Genomic DNA, 12,476 nt, shown 5'->3' with positions numbered 1-12,476 from the left:
GGCGTTTCGCCGATGCTCTGAACACGGACAGAACGCTGTACGACATTCTGGGAAGAAAGTTCCCGGACGCGACACGTGGGCTGACCTAATACGCTTTGCGGCTATCAATCATGCGCACGCACACCTACGAAACGGGAGCACGCTCGCTAGTTGCATAACGCGAAATCGAGTATCTGTACGCAGTCCGGATAAGAAAGGCGATAGTCCGGATAAGAAAGTCGTGGAACGTTTAAATATTTCATGGTGGAAGAATTTAGGATGATTCGGAATGCATTAGTTTGTCATGTGTCTTAGAATCTTCCTTGAAACCAACTGTAAGTTTTCATGTGAAAAAATTGATATTAGAACTAGACCAAAATATATAAATTCAAGGAACCAAAGAATTGCGAATGAAATGTGAACAAAAATATGTTCGAATATTATTCTTCTGATAAAACAGAAAAATTAAAATAGTCAATCTTAAGAAAATATGAAACAACTATCTCTACTTTGAAATACTTACCTTGGAATATCTCTAAAAGCAGGGAAATACAAACCCTCGACAGATCGATTAAAATACCAAAAACACCATGAAACACTTAAATCCTGAAACAAGAAACCCCAGTGCTCAAATATTTCAAGTTTAATTTCGGCCACTTTCTTCATTTGAGAAGAAACGGCCAGAAGCTGATAGCTTCCACGTCCGTCCTTCCGTCAGTCAGGTGAAACAATGCGAAAGGGATCGGAAGATTTAGCGGGTCCGCAACGGAAATCTCGATTCCTTTGCTGACCTCGAAGGAAGGGTGGTCACAAAAGGTGGCACCGGTGTAAACGGAGGTGATTGCAAATCTTTATGGTGCTCTCGAGTGCCCAGGTGCACGTTGAATAATGGCGAGTCCACGTTACTGGGCGACGATCTAGATACTTTAGAGTTCCGGCGCGGTTTATATACACATACGGGTCGTATGTGTACCTCTTTTTTATTTTATTATTTCTTCTCTCATCGTGCAAAGAAGAAGAGGGCAATAATTTCAATTCTACGAGAAGCGAGATGAGGCGGAGAACTCCTTCTGGCGGAAGAATCGTTCGTCGAGTGCTCACTCACGCCAATCATCGTCCGTCGTCTAATAAGAGTTCCTTTTTTCTTCTCTTCTTTCTTCTTCTTGATAGTTTCGTATACGCGTTACCTGTCGTCGTTACAGCGTGGCAAGGGATGAAAGAGTTTCACGAGCGGGACTACTCCAGCCTCTTCCAACCGTGAGAATCGAATCGTAGAATTGAATTACGCGACTCGAGATCGCCGCAGGGGTAGCTCATTATTCGATAGTTTCGAACTCATAACCGTTTTTTCTCATCGTTCTTCCTTCCTTCCACTTGGCTTGAATGGCACTTTGAAGTAATTATAGGATAAAGAAAGTGGAAAGTTTAAATGGAATTCTCATGAAATATTTAGAAGCAATCTAAATAGAAAACGAACTCGCGATACGTAACCTGAACTTAACACTCAAAGGATCAACTGCATTTCGAGAGTAAGGGAAGACTCGAAAAATACCTTGGCAGACGAAAGGTCCAACTATACTCGAATCACTGATTCAAGTAAAATCCACTTCCAAGAAATTCACAGTTTCGTAATCCCCTGGAACGAAACAAAAAAAGCATCCCAACAGATTTCACGATTTGTCAACGCGTACCGTTGAAAAAATCCAGCCCCTACGCATCCACCTTCCAGCCCAAACATCCCTAAAAGCCCAGGAACGGGACCGTTAAAAGCCGATACACACGACGCAGAGAACTCATCGACGGACACCCATGAGGAGAGGGTGGCTTTTACACGACGATGGAGGGGAGGTCCGCTGGGTGCCGATGCGCGTAAAATGCGGACAGATGCATGTGCACCTTTTAGTCTGCTGGGTCCATCGGCAGCCTGCGACACATGTGCTTCCAGGTACACGTACGTAACGCGCGTTTCTGCGGACGTATGTGCACACACGTCAACCCCCAATGCGTGTCTGCTTTGTGCACGTATACACGCGTGGCACAATGCCAATAATAACCTATCGCCCTCGTCGCATCCCTCGTCGCAGATTCCAGCAGATGCTGGATGGCTGGCTCGCAGCCCCTACACGGGGGTCTAGTTTCGTCTAGGAGGGGTTGCCTGCCGGCTTTTCTGGCGCACAATGAGTCGCAGGGGCAGGTGTGCACTCCCCTCAATTCGTAGCGGGCGCGTGCCCCACACGAGCGGGGGCGGGGTACTTCTTTCTCTCTCCCTCGACTCGAGACCATCCTCCCTTCGCGCGATCCATTATTTCCTCCGCCAAGGAGAACGTCTTGAGACGCGCAGCCTCGCTGTGCACGAGCACGACCCCTCGTTCATGCGCACACCGGAAAACCTTCGGTTAAGGTCACGTGCGGGACTTGCGTCCGATTACCGACTATGAATGAGCACGTCGTAGACTTCTTGCTTCTCGGGGGTTGATCGTTTCGGAGACAGAAGATCGTTGGTGATATATCCTTTTCGATTCGGAGGAAGTTCGTGCAGATCGAGTTTCTTCTATTTTTATGGACTGTGGGCGTTGTTTCTGGACGAATAGAATCAAGGGTGTCGAAGACTGAACCGTTGGAGAGACTTCTTACTTCTGGCGGTGACAGTTGAAGATAGAGAAGGTAGATTGTTTCTTTGAAGGAGGGTGAAGAGAATCGAGTTTCTTTGCGAATCAAAGCTGTTGTGACTTGAGAACCGTTGGAGAGACTTCTTACTCTCGAAGGTGAAGAATAAACGTCGAAGAGTTTATCTTTGATATCTATTTGTAATTCTGAAGGATGTTGGATATCAAGTTTCTTTTACTCAGTACCACGTAGACGTGGTTTCTAGAAGACACAACCAAAGGAGTATATTAGGAACGAAGGGTGACGATGTTTCCATCAGAACCACTGAAAAATTTCTTCTTATACTTTCAGAAGTAGGTCTGACAGATTATAAAACGTGAATCGATAAACTCCTCGAAAGCTAAATGATATCAATTTTCTTTCAGATTGCGTCACGTGGGCGTCATTCTTTTATGAGAAGCTACAGAAAAGTTCGTTAAAGAACAAGGGAGGAAAAAGGGAGAAACCGATGGTCTTCGAGAGCACACGAATACAATAGTGATAAACATCGATTTCCTGGTGGGACGTCGCGAATCGGAGAAGCTCAACGGTCACCGTACAACAGAAGAGGGGTGGGAGCATGTGCGTGACAATAATAAGGGTAAGAGACGTTTGTGCATTTCCGCGGGGCGTGTGCGTTCGCCCCCTTTCAGCCAGGGTTTGAAAACGGACGCGTGCCATCGGTGAAAGTCGGCTGGACCGAACGAAACACCGAGGGGCAACGATATGCACAAGGGTTGAATTCAGACGAAAATAGTCGAGCTGTGAAAGGTTTCGCTTCTTCGGCGGGCAGCTTGCGTCGGAGTTCAAAGGGTTCATTGTTATCTTTGCTTCTGGCTCGTTCTCACATTTATTCAGCTTCCCTTGACGCTTTAATTGTCGACTGCTGGTGTTAAATTAATCTTTGGTTTAAAGCCCTTCTTAATGTATCGAATTCCAAATATGGAAATGTTTGTGAAATAGTTCTATTTCGTTATTTCAATCAAAATTAAAATTTCATAATTAATTCTCGATAATTGATATAATTTAATTAATGATTCTTTTTAGAAGGATTCGCATGTTGTTCTTATTTCTCACTGCCTTCGGAGATTTTTTGAGGTTTCTTTGGCAATCAAGATCGTAGACGGTGCAGACTTGTTTGTCCAGAGAAGAAAAACAAAAAATGGCCGCTTCCTGCGGTCAAGTGCAGCCGCCCTCGAGCACTTTGCTAATAAGCGTTCGCCGAAAGCGAAGCAGACGGAGGCCAGGATCGTGTTACATCGTCGTTGAAAAGTTGAAGAGCGCCACTCTCGCCTTTTTAAACAACCTTGTTTCTTCCTTTCTGCCTTTTCTCGAGATTCGTTCAGGTTGCACGTGACGTGACTCGGCATTCGCCTCTTCAGCCGAATTTCCCTCGTACAAGTGCACGAAATATATCCATTTTTTCCAACTCTCAAAAACTAAATTATCCCAACTTTATATTTAATTTGATCAATAAAATAATAATTATAGTTTATTAAACTGTCGTTTGTTAAGTCCTTCGACAATTCCTCCGCTTCTAATTGTTCTTTCCTGTGACAATGCAAAAAAAAAACAGATGTTTCTTTATCAAGAGGCAGATCTGGCATTTAGCAACCCTTCTTTTTCGAGACGCAAGAGACTCGTTGTGAAAGGGAGATCAGCATAATCCATGGAAGAACAAAGCTGGCTGAAGGCGTGTACTCGATTGGACGGAACGAGAAGGACCGTTTCAGAATATCTGCATCCGGTTGGTCACTTCCGGCACGCGCTGAGACACGTGGCCCTCGCTTGCCCCTTGCGTTTCTAGCCCCTTCTCGCCACGCAGGGGGGAGTAGTATTTTCTTTTAAGGGCCCAATGAAATTAGGACCCATCTAAGCGAAGGGACTGTCTCTAAACATCGAGTAGGAAGTATCTTTCGTGCTTGTCGAATGGGTGCTCCAAATGTAAATACCTCTTAAACCTTTTCTCCGCGTCGTGCATTATTCCCATATATTTAATTAAAATATACATTTTTATAATATTGTAATTAAATACAATAATAGATTAATGTAAGAACGTCGTTTACAGAGATCGAAGTGTATATGTAAATAATAAATAAATTTTAATGAACTCTAGAAAATTGCACAACTGGAGATTAAGAAGTAAACAAGTATTAATGTTTAATAAATCTGGAAAAATTGCCAAATTGGAGATTAACGCTCTCATCAACAGAATAATACCAATGTGTAAATGTCACTATCATTTTTATCGATAGAAGCTTCATCGAAACGTAAGACGGTTAATACCAAATTTCGAAACAACAAAATTACGATTTAAGAAGATTGCATTCGTTACGGTTATTACGATTATTACGAAATTATACGGTTAGCCGGAATAAGTTGAGTTTAAAGTCCGACAGAATGGCAGGACTTTAAAAGTCCTTTTCGCCAGAAGCTGGTCCTTTTCTCTACACTTGTGCACCGTTTACGCAAGCCAGCAACGCACTTGCCGCGTTTCCTTCTTAGACGGTGCGCGTACCATGAATGGTTTACGGCCTTGAATAGAGAGGAATTCACAAAGAACCGGGCAAAGGAACCGACAAAGGAGTCCGGGACTTCTTTTGTCAGAGGGTCTAGCAGTCGAGGTGACACAGGTACGGATTGAAATCCCAAGGGAACCACACAATCTCCAGATCCGATGTGGATCATGTAAAGTTACTGATCCAGCATCTTGAACCTGCAGAATGCGCCCCTGAGCTTCTTTTTCGTCCATGCAACCAGAGGATGACGAAGAAGAAGAAGAAGAAGAAGAAGTGTGTGGACAGGTGAGGCAGCCGCGCATTGATTCTCCTATGAATTTTTGCATCTGTCGGTAGGTTGATCTTAGGACCTAGTTTCCGAGAAGCGTGCCCGAGAGGAATCCTCCCCTTCGTGCTCATTCCAATCTTGCTTTCTCCCTCTCCCTACTTCTGACGGGATGCCTAACACCACAATGAAAGGAAAACCGCAATATCGATCCCGTCGACTGGAAAAACCTCGTCTTCTTGCGATCTCTTGCATCAGAGTTCCACTCTTGGAGTATCGGATTCTTCAGACCCTGTAGTTCATGTTAGAATAGTACGAGAACCGAAAGAAATTTTTTGGAAATTTGTTAGAAATATTTTAAACGGTGATATCATGTAGGTTATACGAATCTTTTATTTGTACTGGATTATCGAGGATAAATCTTATCCTCAAACGTAATATATCGACGTCTGGGCAATATATTTTTTAAAATGTTCCACGCGGAAGGAAAATTACTAACGGAAATTAGAAATGATGCCAAGGACTCACAATGAAGTATTTAATTGTATTAAAATAGAAATAAGTATAAATTTATGACACCTGCGTGAAAGTAGAATCAAATATTGAATCTATTCGCTATGACACTTTCGTCTATTTTCAGATAATAATTTTTAAAAGATTTTTCTTTCTGCAGTAGAAGTGTTATCTTTGATTTCTATCAATGATCTACATCATATCATCGAAGTCTTTAATTTTTCTATATATCTAGCAGAAAATTTCTGTAATTAAAAATTTCTTTGAAACCACCAATGCTCCATAAAGACACTCTTTCACAAAAGAATTCAAGCTGCATAATTAATGTACGCCTGATTCAAAGTGGCCTAAGGAAGGGGGCACGCATTCCTCCGATTCTTTACTTGTTGCTTCCGTCCACGGGGCAGCCACTTCCGGAGGGAGCAAGGTCTTCGACCGTCAACCCCTGACTCGTTCAACAACGAAACCATGAATGAAGTTTCGCGACAATGCGAATTCACCCTTTGGTGGAAGGGTTGCAATTAGACCGCACGCGCATTGCTCGAGCTCGTTGATCGCGCGCGCGCGTGCATCTGCTTCGCATCTGCGGACAGATGCGTGGTTGTAGTTGCTGGCCGTCTCTCGTGAACTCGGAGACGTCGTTTCTCCTCCGAGTGCCCGGAAATGAAATTCTAAACACCCTCTCCTCCCGTCAGTCTGCTCACCCTTCCTCATCCTCCTCCTCTTCTTCTTCTTCTTCTTCGTCGACCTCGACGAACAATCACGCCATCGCGAACACTGTGCGACGCAGTAAAACGTGTGTCAAGAATCATGGGCGGTGCGAATATCGTTTGGATGAAGTTACAACCTCCTTTTCATCGAGCTTCTTTTTTAACTCGTGATTCTTTCGTCTCGCAGAATGCAGTCGATGCGTGGACGCGTGATACAGCTGGTTCACAGAAGAGTGACGTAGAGGGTGAGGGCACTTCCTGTTGGTGACTGATGCGGAGGATTTGGGAGGGTCAGGTTGAGAATGGTAGAGAAATGGAGGTTGAATGAAAAATTAGTTGGATTCTTCTGGTAATTTTTTAACCCATGGGTTCCGGCGAAGTTGACTCATTCGGTCGTTGATTAAGGGAGGCTTCTCTCACCCTAGCAGTGGCTTCCCAAAGTGCACTTAAGCGAATCACATTTCTATTCCGTTGAATTCAGTTTGATATTTTTCACATGTCTCGTTTATTTTTCCAATATGTTCTCGAAAAAAATATACTGTACCGTATTTTTACTTCGCGCATTTCTTTTCGTAAGATCACGTTATGACTGTCATGGATGAAGAACGACTTTCGTGACATTTGGAATGTTCGAAATTATTTTTGGGAAACCATCGACACCCTTTTACGAATGGCCTCGTAAGGATGTCACGGTCCTCCCTCAACTTTTAGCGACGAATCGGGTAATTTCGACAAAACATCAACACACGTTGTTTGCCTTCGACGACGCTTTAAGGCGCCGACGTGGAGCACGTAGTTCATCGAAATTCAGAAATAGCAGGAGTATAGGTCCTCCAAGGACAACGAAGCAGAACGAGCCCCGCATGTTTCCTGTCTTCCGGAAAACTTTGGAACTCTGTTCTATTTTCCACCCAGACGTGTCCCCATGGATTAGTAAAATAACCCCTCACGTTTCTAATTTTTATGTGATTTACATAAAAGGCAAGTTTAAAAATACAGTCACCTATTGACACTATACGAAATGTCATTTATAGACTCTTCTAGACATTATATTATAATACTATATCTACTAAATACCAATTTCATTCCCTTATTACAATATTCTTCCATTCTCTATCTTCAATGTACGAACTGTTCGGAAATATCATCCTTAAAATTTGACAAGAATGTTTTATCGAAAAATGAATAAAATTTCGTTACATAACAAGCGAAGAAATTTTGATACTATAAATATGAAAGTAGTACATTTGATACGTCAGAACCTAATGCCATCGGTAAAAATCTTTAAAATCTTGCGAAACATGCCACTGTTCTTCAGTCGAATCGTTAATCCTCCATCTACTCCTATTAATTTCTCGATCACGATTCCTAGGATCGTCCACTTTCTTGCCCCTCATCGAAAGTATTTATCAAACACACACCACACCTATCGGTCCAAAAGCTCCCAAAGCAGATGGCACAAAAGTAGCTACTCACTCAGAAAACACATGCTCTTTGGCCACGTGGTCTTTTGGTTACACCCATGGTCACGGTTCTACCCCATCTTACGTATGCTTATATGACGTGGATAAACACACTCGTCCCTTCTTTCTTCTCTTGTCCTTTCTCGCTTTCTCTTTATTCCTCTGGGTCGTTCTCTCCGCACGAGGCGAACCGATTCAATCTCCCTAATGGCATCGTGTTCCTTTTGCCACGAGCTAATACGATGTATCATGCACTCTAATGGGCCAATAGACTCGTACCTGATTATTTCGACCGCGGCGATGCGTGGGCCGGCAGGTGGTACTTTCGTCGATGAACTATTTTTAAGAAGGGTCACGATACGATTTTACTCACGATATGTTTGCCACCGATCGCTTATCGTGTGGCAGCTTTTATAAACCACGTTTACGAAGGACGATGCTTCGTGCTTGCTTGTTAATGAATAAATTAGGGTGGTTTTAATTCGTAGTTTGCACGAAATAGCTGAAAACTGCAGACTGTGAGTGTAGAAAACTCGTCGGTGTCAGAATAAATTCTATTAACTCGTTAGTTGATAATTCTTTTTTTATAGAAATTATTAGATGACTTTAGAGATTCTAATCGGATCTCAATAGATTTAATCGAAATATATATTGAAAATATTAAACGTATGTGTTTCTCGACTAGAAAAGAGCCTTCATTTGGTAAGCGTTATCGAACTTACGGAAATCTAAATTCTCTTTTATGATTTCCAATTGTACACTGGTAATTTAGATTAAATTGTTGCAAGTATGCACTTGAACTGAAATTTCGTTTCAATGATCTGGTATATACAGTAATATTTAGCTCTGAATGGTTATATTAAATTGCCTAATTTCTTTAAACTATGCAGACCAATATCACGTATTAAAAGTAAAATATATAACGTGTACTTGCATCTGAAATTAAACATTCAAACAATTATCCAAAAGAAATGGAACTTGCTGTTTCGGAATAATACGGATGAAGGATGGTAAGTAAACATTTCGATGAATAAAAAAATAAGAAGAAAACAAGAGGATGATTGAGAACTTAGGAGGAAACAAGAGGAGAAATTCCAGACGAGGCATTCATTTTGACAGAATTTCTGTTTCCAGCAGCGGTATTGCCTAGGGGCGAAAGGAGCTGAAAAAAAGAGACGTGAAATCAATAAGATTTGATTTACAAGATCCAACAAAGTGACCGCAAGTATTTTTCACGGTCGATCACGCCTTCGAGCTCGAGGCCTAATTGACACCGACATAACCGACACCTTGACTACCCTGAAGAACTTCACGGCCCTTCGCTTCGTAGATCCGAGCGAGCAAAGACTGTGTGAGACTAAAGACCGGTTTGGTAATGGTCTTACAGGCGATTTTGAGCCTGCTCTGTGCGAATCGTTTTGTGTTTCGTACGAAATACCGCGCGTTTAGAGAGCCACTTGAAAATCCTGCGCTAGAAATCGATAAAGATCTTCCTTCGTTACTTATTATTACAGACCAGATATAACAGATATGTTAAAGTCTGAAATATCGACCCTGAAGAAAATCAAAAGTTTCGTTTTGTTTTCTACAATTTAAAATTATGATATAACAGAAATTGTTAGACCAGAAAAGTTAGCAGATGCAGAAGAAGGTCGATTCTTGTAACATCCAAGTTACGTCTAATGTAATATCTTGTAACATCTGAGTCTAAATTAACGTTTAGACTAAGATAGTTCGAACTTTCATTATTTTCATCATTTTCGAATAACGATGATAGGATTTAATATGTTTGCCAAGATACCTATTTAAACATACCCAAAGGAATAATCATCTTTCACGTAGAAGAAAAAAACGATAATTACTTACTGATACCATATCGCTATAGGGAAGCGGAACCCAAAGTATTGTAAAAATGTAAGGATCTATCAGAAACATCAGAATTTTATAATCTACTGATAATGTTCGCTTAACATTGATATACAGTCAAAATTAAAGACGTTGAAATAATTACTTCAAGAAAAACTCTACATCTTTACTTTTGTATATCCGTGACCTGGAGACCGTTGTTACGAAGAGAATAGAATCTAGTGAAAAAGAATTCAAAGTAAGGATAAGTACATATTAGTCGTCATATGCCTTTGAATATAAATTCTTTGGGTTACAAGATCTGAAAACAAAAGAGCTATAAGTAGATTTTTATTGTTGTTTCTTGTAGACTTGAGCCAGAACTACACAACAGGTTTAACTTTTTGGTAATGTCTTTTGCTATAAATATATGAATGTGCTCCCTACCATATCTTCTTTCTATTGTATTGTATTGTATGGTATTGTATTGTAAGAGTGAGGATCTGAATCAGCATACGCTATATCTGTACTTATACCTTTTCTTATTTTAATATATTTTTCTATTACAAATTGATCCACTTGTTGCTCTATCAGTCAACCTTAACAAAAGGTATAAAAGGTACAAAAGAAAATTACCACTTTCAACTTACAAAATTAAACGCAACACTCAGCACAAGGATCACCTTCTGACACGATCAGACGCATCCAAACGCAATTTACCCGCTCGAGTTCCGCATGACCCAAATGCACAGGTCTGCAGTTGAAGCCGACAGAGAGACAGATGCGTAGAAAATTCAGGAAAAGTACGGTTGAGCGCACGAAACACGTGGAACGAAGATAAAAAAGAAGCAGCCCCTTGAAGGAAAGTAGAAAATTGTCAGTGGAAAAGGGGACGTGACCGACCTGCGGTTACGAATTATTCTTCGTAGGATCCTCCAGGTTCCCGTATCGTTTTTAAACACCGGTTAATCCGAAGGCACGACAAACGGTGCGATAAAACATATCCTGGGTCAGAATTCCTGGCTGCTACGTGGAATGCGGTTGGAATCGTCTTTCGCCACGCTGAAAACAGCGCGTGATAACGGGGCAAAAGAAAACCGAGTGGCGATAAACCAAGTCGCGACAGGCCGGTGGTGTCCTCGGTAAATAGAAGGACATACGATGCTTCTTCCGGTTCTCTCGAGGAACAAAAAATCCACGCGTCGATGCGATCAATTGCCAACAAGGGTTGATTAATAACAAGAGTATTCGAGAAACTGTGGAATCGGTTTTCGCGTGTCACCAACACGCACATAAATAATTCCTCGTGGAATTTTAATTGAAACCGTTACCGTTTGCCTCCACCCGTTCGTCTTCTGCTCTTTTGCTGTCACGCGGTTTGCGAAGATTCGGCCTTTCAAAGGTACGTGGATAAAGAAGTTTGTCGAGGATAAAGAAGAATGTAAGAATTTGTTTGTGTATAGTGATTGTGAGATGCGACAAAGTTTCACGTGGAATGTCTGTCACGCTGTAGGTATTATTTACTCTTTGCACACTGAGCGTAAGAAAAGATTTTTAATTTTGTATTTTAAATTTCCGAAAGTCTGATATTGCGTACTAGTTTCTCTTCTCTTCCTTCACTCGTTATAAAATGAAAATTTGCTTTAAATAACTGCCAAAAATTTATAGATACAGAGATACGGTTATAATGTTTGTAACTTGTGAAATTTCCATGGTCCTTTCATTATCGATTCGCATAACTGCAATGTCACCGCGTAAAAGACGAACGACACGAAATCACAGATTTTTACTAAATAACACCTGAGTCTCTAGTTTTCACTTTGTGAAAAATATACTGCACGAATTAAAAATTAGTTTAACGTCTAATTTTCGTCAAAATATTCTCTAATTTCATTAATATATAAATATTTCTTAATATTTCTCAACAATTTATCGTGAATATACCGTAAATAAACTGAATCGCAATTCTTAGATGCCACACTAGGAATCGGTGGAATTTTCTGGCGCTGATAACGAGCAAGTTTAGTCAAATATCGAAACGTGGCGTCCACGAAGAACGACACTTTCCCTGTCGATTCTCGATAAGAGTGTTTGCCAATTTGGCAGGTGACAGACCGTGACACGTTCGTCACGATCGCACGCGGTGATGGACGCACCTTGTGGCAAACGCAAATATAGATCAGATCCCATGGAATCACATAGATAGAAAAGGAAACTTTCTGTACACACACTTGACATGCGTGTACGTGCTCGTCCACGATCTTTCCCTTCGTGAGATATCGACGGAGGATCGGTTGGATATTGGAAAGACAGACAGATAAGATGGAAGATATGGCGTGTGATAATATGGGAGAGGTTTTTATGCGAGGAAAAAATTTTGGCTTCGAAATTTCCACGAAACGTTCACTTGCCTGGGAAAATGACAAACCATGTACTTACATGAGTACACGCACGAAACTTTGTGTATAACATCTTTTTCTGCAATCTCTTTAGCGAATATACAATAAGATTAATAAAAAAATGAATTTTCGACAGT

The sequence above is a fragment of the Bombus vosnesenskii genome, unplaced genomic scaffold (genome assembly GCF_011952255.1).
Source record: "Bombus vosnesenskii isolate JDL3184/JDL3185 unplaced genomic scaffold, Bvos_JDL3184-5_v1.1 scf7180000013273, whole genome shotgun sequence".
NCBI classification, from domain to species: Eukaryota; Metazoa; Arthropoda; class Insecta; order Hymenoptera; family Apidae; genus Bombus; species Bombus vosnesenskii.
Note: the sequence above shows the minus strand (reverse complement) of the source record.